The 15,509-nt window shown below is 45.6% G+C and overlaps 1 pseudogene; it reads right to left on the bottom strand.

Annotated features, from left to right (window-relative positions):
* Positions 1-4,710: 4,710 nt before the first annotated feature.
* LOC115140015 (ectonucleoside triphosphate diphosphohydrolase 4-like) lies at positions 4,711-15,215 on the bottom strand (annotated as a pseudogene).
* Between the last annotated feature and the right edge of the window lie 294 nt (positions 15,216-15,509).

The raw sequence follows: 15,509 nt of genomic DNA, 5'->3' as shown, positions 1-15,509 counted from the left end.
CATGCTTTTGTCACTTCCAGGTTAGACTACTGCAATGCTCTATTTTCCGGCTACCCGGATAAAGCACTAAATAAACTTCAGTTAGTGCTGAATACGGCTGCTAGAATCCTGACTAGAACCCAAAAATTTGATCATATTACTCCAGTGCTAGCCTCTCTACACTGGCTTCCTGTCAAAGCAAGGGCTGATTTCAAGGTTTTACTGCTAACCTACAAAGCATTACATGGGCTTGCTCCTACCTATCTCTCTGATTTGGTCCTGCCGTACATACCTACACGTACGCTACGGTCACAAGACGCAGGCCTCCTAATTGTCCCTAGAATTTCTAAGCAAACAGCTGGAGGCAGGGCTTTCTCCTATAGAGCTCCATTTTTATGGAACGGTCTGCCTACCCATGTCAGAGACGCAAACTCGGTCTCAACCTTTAAGTCTTTACTGAAGACTCATCTCTTCAGTGGGTCATATGATTGAGTGTAGTCTGGCCCAGGAGTGGGAAGGTGAACGGAAAGGCTCTGGAGCAACGAACCGCCCTTGCTGTCTCTGCCTGGCCGATTCCCCTCTTTCCACTGGGATTCTCTGCCTCTACCCTGTTACGGGGCTGAGTCACTGGCTTGCTGGGGCTCTCTCATGCCGTCCCTGGGGGGTGCGTCACCTGGGTGGGTTGATTCACTGTTGTGGTCGGCCTGTCTGGGTTGGCGCCCCCCTTGGGTTGTGCCGTGGCGGAGATCTTTGTGGGCTATACTCGGCCTTGTCTCAGGATGGTAAGTTGGTGGTTGAAGATATCCCTCTAGTGGTGTGGGGGCTGTGCTTTGGCAAAGTGGGTGGGGTTATATCCTTCCTGTTTGGCCCTGTCCGGGGTGTCCTCGGATGGGGCCACAGTGTCTCCTGACCCCTCCTGTCTCAGCCTCCAGTATTTATGCTGCATTAGTTTATGTGTCGGGGGCTAGGGTCAGTTTGTTATATCTGGAGTACTTCTCCTGTCCTATTCGGTGTCCTGTGTGAATCTAAGTGTGCGTTCTCTAATTCTCTCCTTCTCTCTTTCTTTCTCTCTCTCGGAGGACCTGAGCCCTAGGACCATGCCCCAGGACTACCTGACATGATGACTCCTTGCTGTCCCCAGTCCACCTGGCCATGCTGCTGCTCCAGTTTCAACTGGCCTGGGCCCTAGGACCATGTCCCAGGACTACCTGACATGATGACTCCTTGCTGTCCCCAGTCCACCTGGCCATGCTGCTGCTCCAGTTTCAACTGTTCTGCCTTACTATTATTCAACCATGCTGGTCATTTATGAACATTTGAACATCTTGGCCACGTTCTGTTATAATCTCCACCCGGCACAGCCAGAAGAGGACTGGCCACCCCACATATGCTCTCTCTAATTCTCTCTTTCTTTCTCTCTCTCGGAGGACCTGAGCCCTAGGACCGTGCCCCAGGACTACCTGACATGATGACTCCTTGCTGTCCCCAGTCCACCTGACTGTGCTGCTGCTCCAGTTTCAACTGTTCTGCCTTATTATTATTCGACCATGCTGGTCATTTATGAACATTTGAACATCTTGGTCATGTTCTGTTATAATCTCTACCCGGCACAGCCAGAAGAGGACTGGCCACCCCACATAGCCTGGTTCCTCTCTAGGTTTCTTCCTAGGTTTTGGCCTTTCTAGGGAGTTTTTCCTAGCCACCGTGCTTTTACACCTGCATTGTTTGCTGTTTGGGGTTTTAGGCTGGGTTTCTGTACAGCACTTTGAGATATCAGCTGATGTACGAAGGGCTATATAAATAAATTTGATTTGATTTGATTTGTACACCCATACATATATATACACACTGCTAAAAAAATAAAGGGAACACTTAAACAACACAATGTAACTCCAAGTCAATCACACTTCTGTGAAATCAAACTGTCCACTTAGGAAGCAACACTGATTGACAATAAATGTCACATGCTGTTGTGCAAATGGAATAGACAACAGGTGGAAATTATAGGCAATTAGCAAGACACCCCCAATAAAGGAGTGGTTCTGCAGGTGGTAACCACAGACCACTTCTCAGTTCCTATGCTTCCTGGCTGATGTTTTGGTCACTTTTGAATGCTGGCGGTGCTTTCACTCTAGTGGTAGCATGAGACGGAGTCTACAACCCACACAAGTGGCTCAGGTAGTGCAGCTCATCCAGGATGGCACATCAATGCGAGTGGCAAGAAGGTTTGCTGTGTCTGTCAGCGTAGTGTCCAGAGCATGGAGGCACTACCAGGAGACAGGCCAGTACATCAGGAGACGTGGAGGAGGCCGTAGGACTGCAACAACCCAGCAGCAGGACCGCTACCTCCGCCTTTGTGCAAGGAGGAGCAGGAGGAGCACTGCCAGAGCCCTGCAAAATTACCTCCAGCAGGCCACAAATGTGCATGTGTCTGCTCAAACGGTCAGAAACAGACGCCATGAGGGTGGTATGAGGGCCCAACGTCCACAGGTGGGGGTTGTGCTTACAGCCCAACACCGTGCAGGACGTTTGGCATTTGCCAGAGAACACCAAGATTGGCAAATTCGCCACTGGCGCCCTGTGCTCTTCACAGATGAAAGCAGGTTCACACTGAGCACATGTGACAGACGTGACAGAGTCTGGAGACGCCGTGGAGAACGTTCTGCTGCCTGCAACATCCTCCAGCACGACCGGTTTGGCGGTGGGTCAGTCATGGTGTAGGGTGGCATTTCTTTGGGGGGCCGCACAGCCCTCCATGTGCTTGCCAGAGGTAGCCTGACTGCCATTAGGTACCGAGATGAGATCCTCAGACCCCTTGTGAGACCATATGCTGGTGCGGTTGGCCCTGGGTCCCTCCTAATGCAAGACAATGCTAGACCTCATGTGGCTGGAGTGTGTCAGCAGTTCCTGCAAGAGGAAGTCATTGATGCTATGGACTGGCCCGCCTGTTCCCCAGAACTGAATCCAATTGAGCACATCTGGGACATCATGTCTCGCTCCAGGTCTTTAGTCCAGGTCTGGGAGGAGATCCCTCAGGAGACCATCCGCCACCTCATCAGGAGCATGCCCAGGCATTGTAGGGAGGTCATACAGGCACGTGGAAGCCACACACACTACGGAGGCTCATTTTGACTTGTTTTAAGGACATTACATCAAAGTTGGATCAGCCTGTAGTGTGGTTTTCCACTTTAATTTTGAGTGTCACTCCAAATCCAGACCTCCATGGGTTGATAAATTTGATTTCCATTGATAATTTTTGTGTGATTTTGTTGTCAGCACATTCAACTATGTAAAGAAAAAAGTATTTAATAAGAATATTTCATTCAGATCTAGGATGTGTTATTTTAGTGTTCCCTTTATTTTTTTGAGCAGTATATATATATATATATATATATATATATATACATACACACACACACACGCACACTACCAGTCAAAAGTTGACACACCTACTCAAAGGTTCTTTAATTTAATTTTTAATTTTCTCCATTGAAAATAACACAACTATGAAATAACACACATGGAATCACGTAGTAACCAAAAAAGTGTTAAGCTAATCAAAATAAATGGTATATTTCAGATTAGTCAACGTAGCCACCCCTTGCCTTGATGACAGCTTTGCACACTCTTGGTATTCTCTACCAGCTTCATGAGGTAGTCACCTAGAATGCATTTAACTAATTAAATTAACAGGTGTGTGAATTTCTTTCCTTCTTCATGCATTTGAGCCAATCAGTTGTGTTGTGACAAGGTAGGGGTGGTATACAGAAAATAGCCATATTTGGTAATAGACCAAGTCCATATTATGGCAAGCAAGAACAGCTCAAATATGCAAAGAGAAACGCCAGTCCATCATTACTTAAAGACATGAAGGTCAGTCAACACACAACATTTCAAGAACTTTGAAAGTTTCTTCAAGTGCAGTCGCAAAAACCATCAAGTGCTACGATGAAACTGGCTTTCAGGAGGACTGCCATAGGAAAGGAAGACCTAGAGTTACCTCTGCTGCAGAGGATACATTCATTAGGTACCAGCCTCAGAAATTGCAGCCCAGATAAATGCTTCACAGAGTTCAAGTAACAGACATCTCAATATCAACTGCTCAGAGGAGACTGCGAGAATCAGGCCTTCATGGTCGAATTGATGCAAGAAATCACTACTGAAGGACACCAATAAGAAGAAGAGACTTGCTTTGGCCAAGAAACACGAGCAAGTGACATTAGACCGGTGGAAATCTGTCCTTTAGTCTGATGAGTCCAAATTTTAGATATCTGGTTCCAACCGCTGTGTCTTTATGAGATGCACAGTAGGTGAATGGATGATCTCTGCATGTGTGGTTCCCACCGTGAAGCATGGAGGAGGTGTGATGGTGCTTTGCTGGTCACAATGTCAGTGATTTATTTAGAATTCAATGCACACTTCAGCAACATGGCTACCACAGCATTCTGCAGCGATACACCACATCTGGTTTGCGCTTAGTGGGACTATCATTTGTTTTTCAACTGGACAATGACCCAACACACCTCCAGGCTGTGTAAGGGCTATTTGACCAAGACAGAGAGTGATGGAGTATTGCATCAGATGACCTGGCCTCCACAATCACCCAACCTCAACCCAATTGAGATGGTTTGGGATAAGTTGGACAGAAGAGTGAAGGAAAAACAGCCAACAAGTGCTCAGCATGTGGGAACTCCTTCAAGACTGTTGGAAAAGCATTCCAGTTGAAGCTGGTTGAGAGAATTTTTGAAGAATTTGTTTATTACTTTTTTGGTTACATGATTCCACGTGTTATTTCATACAATGTAGAAAATAGTAAAACAAAGAAACCCTGGAATGAGTAGTTGTGTCCAAACTTTCAAAAACAAGGACATTTCTATTTTTTTGTCCATAAAATAAACATTAAATTGATCAGAATTACAGTGTACAGTCATTTACAACATTGACAATTGTAGCTGGAAGCGGCTATGTAGATATTTTCTATGGAATATCTACATAGGCTTAGAGGCCCATTATCAGCAACCATCACTCCTGTATTCCAGTGGCACATTGTGTTAGCTAATCCAAGTTTAGAATTGTAAAAGGCTAACTGATCATTAGAAAACCCCTTTGCAATTATGTTAGCACAGCTGAAAACTGTTGTTCTCATTAAAGAAGCAATAAAACTCACTGGAGTGAGTGGCCCCGGTGTACAACTGAGCAAGGAGACAAGTACATTAGAGTGTGTAGTTTGAGAAGCAGATGCCTCACAAGTCCTCAACTGGCAGCTTCATTAAATAGTACCCGCAAAACACCAATCTCAACATCAACAATGAAGAGGCAACTCCGGGATGCTGGCCTTCTAAGCAGAGTTGCAAAGAAAATATTAAGATGGTCAAAAGGACACAGACACTGGACAGAGGAAGATTGGGGAAAAAACGTGTTTGAGGTGTTCGGATCACAAAGAACATTCGTGAGACGCAGAAAAAATAAATAGATGCTGGAGGAGTGCTTGACGCCATCTGTCAATCATGGTGGAGGCAATGTGATGGTCCGGGGGTGCTTTTGTGGTGGTAAAGTGGGAGATTTGTACAGAGTAAAAGGGATCTTGAAGAAGGAAGGCTATCACTCCATTTTGCAACACGATGCCATACCCTGTGGACGGCGCTTAATCGGAGCCAATTTCCTCCTACAACAGGACAATGACCCAAAGCACAGCTCCAAACTATGCAAGAACCATTTAGGGAAGAACCAATCAGCTGGTATTCTGTCTATAATGGAGTGGCCAGCACAGTCACCGGATCTCAACCCTATTGAGCCGTTGTGGGAGCAGCTTGACAGTATGGCACGTAAGAAGTGCTCATCAAGCCGATCCAACTTGTGGGAGATGCTTCAGGAAGCATGTGGTGAAATGTGTTATGTGCTTTGATAAACTATCCCCTTTAAAAGTTTGAAATATCCAATAAATGTTGTTCCACTTCATGATTGTGTCCCACTTGTTGATTCTTCAGAAAAAAATACAGTTTTATATCTTTATGTTTGAAGCCTGAAATGTGGCAAAAGGTCGCAAAGTTCAAGGGAGCCGAATACTTTCGCAAGGCACTGTAGTTACCTGCATATTTTTATTTAACTAGGCAAGTCAGTTAAGAACAAATTCTTATTTACCATGATGGCCTACTCAGGCCAAACCCGGACATCGCTGGGCCAATTGTGTGCCGCCCTATGGGACTCCCAATCACAGCCGGATTTGATACAGCCTGAATTTGAACCAGGTACTATTGTGACGCCTCTTGCACTGAGATGCATAACCTTAGTTTTCTTCTGTGGCGCAGCAGTCTAAGTAAAAAATAAGCTGTAAATCAAAGTATGACAGGTGCCAAGCAGAGCAGTAAACTTTGACGGTGAACAGAGGTGCACACAATATTCCTCCCCACAACCAGTAAACATTCACTGATCATGCACCCAAAATGCAAACAGAGACACTGAAATTAAATTGCATCAGGATAATGTGACAGATAAGTGAAACTCTACTCAAGAACAGTGAATCTATAAATATGTACTGTAAAACAGCAACCGTTTCATCATCGTCCTCATAAACCTACTATTGTCTTGTCACATTCATTCAATAATGTGCTCCTTCATTGGAAAAAACAGCAGTTTAGGGGCATTCTTTCACAATATGCCGTTTTAGGAATGACTAATTAGGGTAAGTTGTGAGGCAGCTGCCATTTGAACCTTACAGGAAGCTTGAACAAGCCTGCCTAACTGGACCATGTACGGATGGGACCTCACAAACTTCAGGCAAGGATAGTTACGCTTTTTGTACCTCGTTCACATTTCCAGAAACATAAGGCTGATATTTTGATATCATAAAAAAATACATTAACAAAGAATTTCATGGATGGTGCAAACTCAACATGAAATATCTCCCACACCAGTTCATCCCAATGCTGTCTGACGTCTCTGTTCATTGGACTCATTCAAAATCCAACTAAGTTCTAGTCTTTGTCATTTCCAGCTAAGAAATGAAGACCTTAACATAAAGGTGCAGGCAAATGGATTCCAGCTGGGGAAGAAAAGGCTGATTTTGGAGTGACAGGTGTGAAGTCTAAAGGGTGATAGGGAGTGGGTGGGATCTGAGACCCTCCTCTAGCCACTTAACAGTAGAGGGGCTGCAGCGTTGTGTGGTACAGCTGTGGATACGTCGGAGGCGCAGCAAGTAGAGCAGGATGGATAGGAGGACAACCAGGAAGCAGGCCAAGAACAAGTAGTGGTTGTTGACAAAGGAGAAGCTGTGACGCCAGTGGGAGTGGACTCCTTTCAGACTCTCCTGCTGAATATCCCTTGGAGAGGTAAAAGTGTGAGTGAAGAACATTAACTATTTTTCAACGTCTCCATAACCTAATCAGCTAAAATATATTGGCTATCACAACGTACAAGCATAATAAAGTGTGACAGAGCAAGAGTTCTCTTACCTCAAAGGCAAAAAACGGGTTCTGTAAAGGATGGCTCCAAGAGTCCATTGTACCTCTTTATCATAGACTAAAAGGGCAGTCCTCAGGTTTTTGTAGTCCATAGGGAAGGAGAAGCCTGTGTGAAATACCTCATACATCCAGGCTGATTTAAAACACTGGTACCTGCACACAATGCATAAATCTTAACATGAAATCTCCTTGACAACCCTTTATCATTAATGGACTCAAGTCTTACTAAAATAGCCAGAGCCAGTGGTGGGACTTACTTGAGCCTGTGAACATCAGCGTGAGAGCCATACAAGCCTTAGTCAAATCGCTCTTTCAGAGTTCTCCACTGGGTGGCGCAGTAACTCTGTAGATGAAGCGCAAAGTAATTGGTAAATACAGCCACACTAACTGCAATTAGCCTAATCTTTGGTGAAATACATGCATTTTACATGCAGTTAGAGGACTGCCATTTACACTGAAGAGATGCTGCTTTGCTGTGGTAAGGGCACACCTTGGCAGCACTGGCATACTTTGAGGAGTTAAAATCCCCGCCCATGCGCAACACATCCTCTGTGCAGTAGTAGAACTCAAAGAGAAACCATAGAACTGGCTGTTGGGGTAGTCAATGGGAGGCTGGTAGATGCCATTGAGGGAGGAGTGAGTCTCATTGGTGTGGTTGAGGAAGGGCTGAAGCAGCTGTCTACAGTGATCAAAATCCCCCGTGCAAAGCAGGTGGAGTTTCTGTGTGGCTGGCCCCACCTCATCCTGCAGGTCTGAGGGTAGGCATGGGTCCAGGAGGGGGGACTCTCCTGTCTCACCTACATGTTGACCCAGGAGCCTGGACAAACCAACTCACATGAGCTCTCCATAAAGGCAAGCAACAGCAGCACTGAATAATGTCAAACTAGTACACTCTTTATCAGTATCATAATTAGCAAGTGTTGAAGGGTCTTACTTGTTTTTAGTGAGAGTGTTCATGACAATGCTCTCCTCGTATCTTTGTCGAGCAGCATTTCCTCCAAAGCCCAGGAAGGTGGACACATACACCCGGTAGACATGGTCTGTCCGGTGGGCATCGCAACCCAGGTTGAACTCTGCAAGCAAATTTTTGGCCACTTCCTCCTACAAAAAATAATAACATTCAATATCAGACAGGAAATGATTCTCTATTATCTAAGTCTACACTAATATCAAACATTGATTAATGCTACATATATACAGTGCAATCGAAAAAGTATTCAGACCCCTTGACTTTTCCACATTTTGTTACGTTACAGCCTTATTCTAAAATGGATTAAGTAAAATGTTGCCCTCAATCTACACACAATTCCCCATAAATGACAAAGCAAAAACATGACCAAGAACCGATGGTTACTCTGACAGAGTTCTAGAGTTCCTCTGTGGAGATGGGAGAAACCTCCAGAAGGACAACCATCTCTGCAGCACTCCACGAATCAGGCCTTTATGGTAGAGTGGCCAGACGGAAGCCACTCCTCAGTTAAAGGCACATGACAGCCTGCTTGGAGTTTGCCAAAAGGCACCTAAAGGACTCTCAGACCATGAGAAACAAGATTCTCTGGTCTGATGAAACCAAGATTGAACTCTTTGGCCTGAATGCCAAGCGTCATGTCTGGAGGAAACCTGGCACGATCCCCTACGGTGAAGAAAGGTGGTGGCAGCATCATGCTTGGGGATATTTTTCAGCGGCAGGGACTGGGAGATTAGTCAGGATCAAGTGAAAGATGAACAGAGTAAAGTACAAAGATATCCGGGATAAAAACCTGTCCCAGATCACTCGGGACCTCAGAATGGGATGAAGGTTCACCTCCAATAGGACAACAATCCTAAGCACACAGCCAAGACAATGCAGGTGTGGATTCAGGACAAGTCTGACTGTCCTTCAATGGCCCAGCCAGAGCCAGGACTTGAAGCCGATCGAACATCTCTGGAGAAACCTGAAAATAGCTGTGCAGCAACGCTCCCCATCCAACCTGACTGAGCTTGAGAGAATCTGCAGAGAAGAATTGGAGAAACTCCCCAAATACAGGTGTGCCAAGCTTGTAGCGTCATACCCAAGAAGACTCAAGGCTGTAATCACTGCCAAAGGTGCTTCAACAAAGTACTGAGTAAAGTGTCTGAATTACTTAGGTAAAGTGATATTTCAGTTTATATAATTTGCTAAAATGTCTAAACCTGTTTTTGTTTTGTCATTATGGGGTATTGTGTGTAGATTGATGAGGGAAAAAATAATTTAATCAATTTTAGAATAAGACTAACATAAAATGTGGGAAAATTTAAGGGGTCTGAACACTTTCAGAATGCACTTTAAAAACCATTTACTTAAAGAAACTTGGACCTAGACAGTTCCACATGCAAAAGCTCCAGGTGAATTACGTTCAGTGGAGAGCAAAAACAATGAAAAAGAGAAGGTAAGCATGCAAATTGTCAGAGTAAATTAAAAACCATAGACATAAACCGGTCATGGATGTTTTGCATGATGGCTCTCATGCATTATCTTTGATCTTCATTCAAGTTTCGAAGTAACACATTGTGGCTAGTATTCTAATTCTAAAGCCCAAATCCTGTTATGAAGCCATGCAGCAGGCTTATTTTTACAGCAGACCTTCAATAGTCCACTCTGAATGGAGAGGACTTCATCTCCAGAGGACAAACATGATGTTTACAGGTTTAACCAGGGGAATGAGTGGTGGGGCTGAAGAGAAAATAGGTGAGTGACAAAACCCCAAAAAGATACCACAAAAAAGTGAAATTGTTGTTTATAATAACCTTTTGTGGAGAAGCAAAGCTTACAGTTTTGGGCACTTCGTATGCTATCTGTGTAGAGACGCCACCCATGTCCAGAACAGCGGCGGTCCGTGTCCTCACCAGCGCCTCCTGCTGGTCACCTACTGGTACCTGCACCTCTACTACTGCATCCCTCTCTATAGGAAGGATAGAAGAGCAGAAGGTCCCATTGAAGAAGGGAAAGGGAGACAGAGGAGTGTCAGAGGTAAGTAAAACAAGGGAAAGAGGAAATTCAAGTCTTTTACATTTACATTACATTTAAGTCATTTAGCAGACGCTCTTATCCAGAGCGACTTACAAATTGGTGCGTTCACCTTAAGACATCCAGTGGAACAGCCACTTTACAATAGTGCATCTAAATCTTTTAAGGGGGGGGTGAGAAGGATTACTTTATCCTATCCTAGATATTCCTGAAAGAGGTGGGGTTTCAGGTGTCTCCGGAAGGTGGTGATTGACTCCGCTGTCCTGGCGTCGTGAGGGAGTTTGTTCCACCATTGGGGGGCCAGAGCAGCGAACAGTTTTGACTGGGCTGCGCGGGAACTGTACTTCCTCAGTGGTAGGGAGGCGAGCAGGCCAGAGGTGGATGAACGCAGTGCCCTTGTTTGGGTGTAGGGCCTGATCAGAGCCTGGAGGTACTGAGGTGCCGTTCCCCTCACAGCTCCGTAGGCAAGCACCATGGTCTTGTAGCGGATGCGAGCTTCAACTGGAAGCCAGTGGAGAGAGCGGAGGAGCGGGGTGACGTGAGAGAACTTGGGAAGGTTGAACACCAGACGGGCTGCGGCGTTCTGGATGAGTTGTAGGGGTTTAATGGCACAGGCAGGGAGCCCAGCCAACAGCGAGTTGCAGTAATCCAGACGGGAGATGACAAGTGCCTGGATTAGGACCTGCGCTGCCTCCTGTGTGAGGCAGGGTCGTACTCTGCGGATGTTGTAGAGCATGAACCTACAAGAACGGGCCACCGCCTTGATGTTAGTTGAGAACGACAGGGTGTTGTCCAGGATCACGCCAAGGTTCTTAGCGCTCTGGGAGGAGGACACAATGGAGTTGTCAACCGTGATGGCGAGATCATGGAATGGGCAGTCCTTCCCGGGAGGAAGAGCAGCTCCGTCTTGCTGAGGTTCAGCTTGAGGTGGTGATCCGTCATCCACACTGATATGTCTGCCAGACATGCAGAGATGCGATTCGCCACCTGGTCATCAGAAGGGGGAAAGGAGAAGATTAATTGTGTGTCGTCTGCATAGCAATGATAGGAGAGACCATGTGAGGTTATGACAGAGCCAAGTGACTTGGTGTATAGCGAGAATAGGAGAGGGCCTAGAACAGAGCCCTGGGGACGCCAGTGGTGAGAGCGCGTGGTGAGGAGACAGATTCTCGCCACGCCACCTGGTAGGAGCGACCTGTCAGGTAGGACGCAATCCAAGCGTGGGCCGCGCCGGAGATGCCCAACTCGGAGAGGATGGAGAGGAGGATCTGATGGTTCACAGTATCGAAGGCAGCCGATAGGTCTAGAAGGATGAGAGCAGAGGAGAGAGAGTTAGCTTTAGCAGTGCGGAGGGCCTCCGTGATACAGAGAAGAGCAGTCTCAGTTGAATGACTAGTCTTGAAACCTGACTGATTTGGATCAAGAAGGTCATTCTGAGAGAGATAGCGGAGAGCTGGCCCAGGACGGCACGTTCAAGAGTTTTGGAGAGAAAAGAAAGAAGGGATACTGGTCTGTAGTTGTTGACATCGGAGGGATCGAGTGTAGGTTTTTTTCAGAAGGGTGCAACTCTCGCTCTCTTGAAGACAGAAGGGACGTAGCCAGCGGTCAGGGATGAGTTGATGAGCGAGGTGAGGTAAGGGAGAAGGTCTCCGAAATGGTCTGGAGAAGAGAGGAGGGAATAGGGTCAAGCGGGCAGGTTGTTGGGCGGCCGGCCGTCACAAGACGCGAGATTTCATCTGGAGAGAGAGGGAGAAAGAGGTCAGAGCACAGGGTAGGGCAGTGTGAGCAGAACCAGCGGTGTCGTTTGACTTAGCAAACGAGGATCGGATGTCGTCGACCTTCTTTTCAAAATGGTTGACGAAGTCATCTGCAGAGAGGGAGGAGGGGGGGGAGGGGGAGGAGGATTCAGGAGGGAGGAGAAGGTGGCAAAGAGCTTCCTAGGGTTAGAGGCAGATGCTTGGAATTTAGAGTGGTAGAAAGTGGCTTTAGCAGCAGAGACAGAGGAGGAAAATGTAGAGAGGAGGGAGTGAAAGGATGCCAGGTCCGCAGGGAGGCGAGTTTTCCTCCATTTCCGCTCGGCTGCCCGGAGCCCTGTTCTTTAAGTCTTCAACGTGAATATAAGCCGGTCTCTTAAGGAAAGTTCTTTAGTTAGTATACTTACCACTATCCACACGATTAAACTTTCCAAGGACAAAGTTGATTCCAATCCATGCATACACACCTGTCCAAACAAGAAAGGACAATTCATACAGGGCTCTAATGCTGACTTAAAAATAAATAAAAATACATTTACAAGGAGCATGTCTACCCCTCAGTTGAAAAATGTAGGGGCACAATGAAAAATATTTGAGCTAATAAAGCTAGAATTCTTACATTTTTCTAAACGCACTGGTGCTCCTAAATTACAATTTGAGGTCACACAGCAAAATATTTAGCCGCATAATGGTAACACTGTAGAGCCCGGTCACATATTCCAGAATTTCTACTGTTATGTTACAAATTTTCAACACTGGGCATGATGACATTCTCCATCAGAATGGTCAGTGTTTAGCTTGCCAGCTTCTATAAAACGGGTTAGCTCACCTTCCTGCTTGCCAGAAATGACCTCCACATGGGAATCAGAGAAGAGGAAGTTGAAACGGACAGGGATGTCAGTCCGTAGATCCTCAAGAAGTGCCTCCTGTTGACTGAAAAAAGTATACAAGCCAATTTCAGCATCATCATAGTGCCGTAAAAAAACATGACAACTTCCATCTCAAGATGAGAAATACTCTCAGGTGTGGTGGGTAACTGTACCTGTCAGGCAGCACCCTCATTCCAGCTGTGCACAAGATGTACAGAGGGGTCTCCTGGTGCTTGTGTTTAGGAATGTGCCGGGCAGCAAAGCTCAGCAGGGGGTGGATGTAATCACTGGCCTTCTCTGGTGTTTTTGCTAGTGCCGAGATACCTTTTTTTTTTTAAAGAACACCAGAAAGTCATGACCATGGCTCAGTCTTTCTAGGATGGAACAGATGAGTTCATTTAACTATTTAAAAAAAACATGTTTTTTTAATTGAATTTAACTAGGCAAGTCAGTTAAGAACAAATTCTTATTTACAATGACAGCCTACCCGGCCAAACCCGGATGACGCTGGGCTAATTGTGCACCGCCCTATGGGACTCCGAATCATGTCCGAATGTGATTCAGCCTAGATTCAAAACAGGGACTGAAGTGTCGCCTTTTGCAGTAAGATGCACTGCCTTAGACCGCTGCTCCACTTAGGAGCCCAATGTCAACTAGAAGCCAATGTCTTCTACATTATGAAAGAACAGTGAGAATGTGTGCATGTGGCTATTCCCAGCAGCACACCAGTCATCAGCAATCTGGTATGACTCACCTGGTTTGATCATCATGACCACTGGCTTCCTGTGCTGATCTCTCATCTGTCGGATGTCAAGCAGGTCATGGGGATTACCATTGTGCCTGGGCCAACAGTACACAAACACCCTGGAGCCACTACTGCCGCAGTCCTCTTTAAGGAATACCTAGGATAGGATAAAGTAATCCCTCTCACCCCCCTTAAAAGATTTAGATGCACTACTGTTCCACTGGATGTCATAAGGTGAATGCACCAATTTGTAAGTCGCTCTGGATAAGAGCGTCTGCTAAATGACTTAAATGTAAATGTCCACCACCAGACCATAGTTTAGGTTGTGATTGCTAGTGGCTGTGGCCTCCACATCTGTGACCCTCGCCAAGTGTCTTGGTGAAAAGTTGAACATTTTAGGCCAAATTCAGGCAAAAATGTACTTTGTATCAATATAAATAAAAGGCATACACTGCATGTGTCCTCTACAAACAACTGGGGGACAAATGTATATATTCTAATGTGGTACAAGTGTCTCACCTGTGGAAATAGTTATCCTTTCTGTTCCAGCTGTCCTGGCCCTTTCCTGTTACCAGCAATAGGTAAATCAGTCCTAGCAGTCCCACCAGCAGACCAAAGAAGAGCAGCTGCCTGAATGAAGGTAGTGGGACACTGGGTAGAACCAGGGGAGACAGGCTGAAGTGCCAGGAGGCTGGGAAGCATGATAAACTGATCCTTTAAGAAGAGAAACCTCAGTATGGTTAAATACACGGACTAATCTATATAATAGCGATATTTACATGACTGACGACCACCGCATAGTAATTAAAAGGTTGAGCAAGATGTGAGTTGCTACATTTTGCCAAAACATGTATTGGTCTTCTACTCAGTCGGCAGAGCCTACCTTCCCATGACGTGAACTGTCGTACTAGTTCACTGGATAAAAATCCAATGGGCCACTGAAGACCGGATGTGTTGGCTTCGGAACCTCACCAACATTGTCCCACCTGCACATGGTCTTGGTAAAAGAAAATCAACACTTGAGCTACAAGATATACATACTGTCATTATTACTGAAACCAACCAATACTAAATGGTGACATTTGGCCACCAGCGCATGCACCACGTTTGCCACGTAGCTATCAACGTTAGTGTTTTGCATAGGATGTAACCGCGCTAATGTTTGATCTGTAGCTAGCGGAACACAGAACACTAAATTAGCCTAGGCAAGTAACGTTAACATTACAGTACGCAATTGTACCCACCTACGGTGCAACTAAAACCATTGAGTTTCAAACGACTTCGTTACATAAAACATTAGCTACTTTGCTAAGGACTATTATTACTAATACTAACTTAGCTAGTAGGAGGAATTGCTGAAAGCACAGTGGCTAGGCTAGATAGCTACCTATCCAATACGCAGGTCAGGCAGATGTGAGTGACGTCAATTTTTCACTGGTGTAGCCCGCTTGCAGTAAATAAGTAGCAAGTCAGTCAGTATGTCATTCTTCAAGGACGTGTGCTTTTCCCCATGCATATTTGGGGTTTGAGCAAATAATTTTTTTGAGACATAATTTCAATGTCTCAAGAGGCTAATTGGTTCCTGAGTATTCTGATAGCTCTCACGGGTCCAAGGCAACTGTGATAGTACAACTCCCAAATTGCCACAATTGAAGAAACATTTGCAAGTTCATTGGAAACAGAAACAAAACTGAACAGTGTGGACATGACTGCAAT

This window comes from Oncorhynchus nerka, linkage group LG13 (genome assembly GCF_034236695.1).
Source record: "Oncorhynchus nerka isolate Pitt River linkage group LG13, Oner_Uvic_2.0, whole genome shotgun sequence".
NCBI lineage: Eukaryota > Metazoa > Chordata > Actinopteri > Salmoniformes > Salmonidae > Oncorhynchus > Oncorhynchus nerka.
Note: the sequence above shows the minus strand (reverse complement) of the source record. Positions and strands in the feature narration are given on the sequence as shown.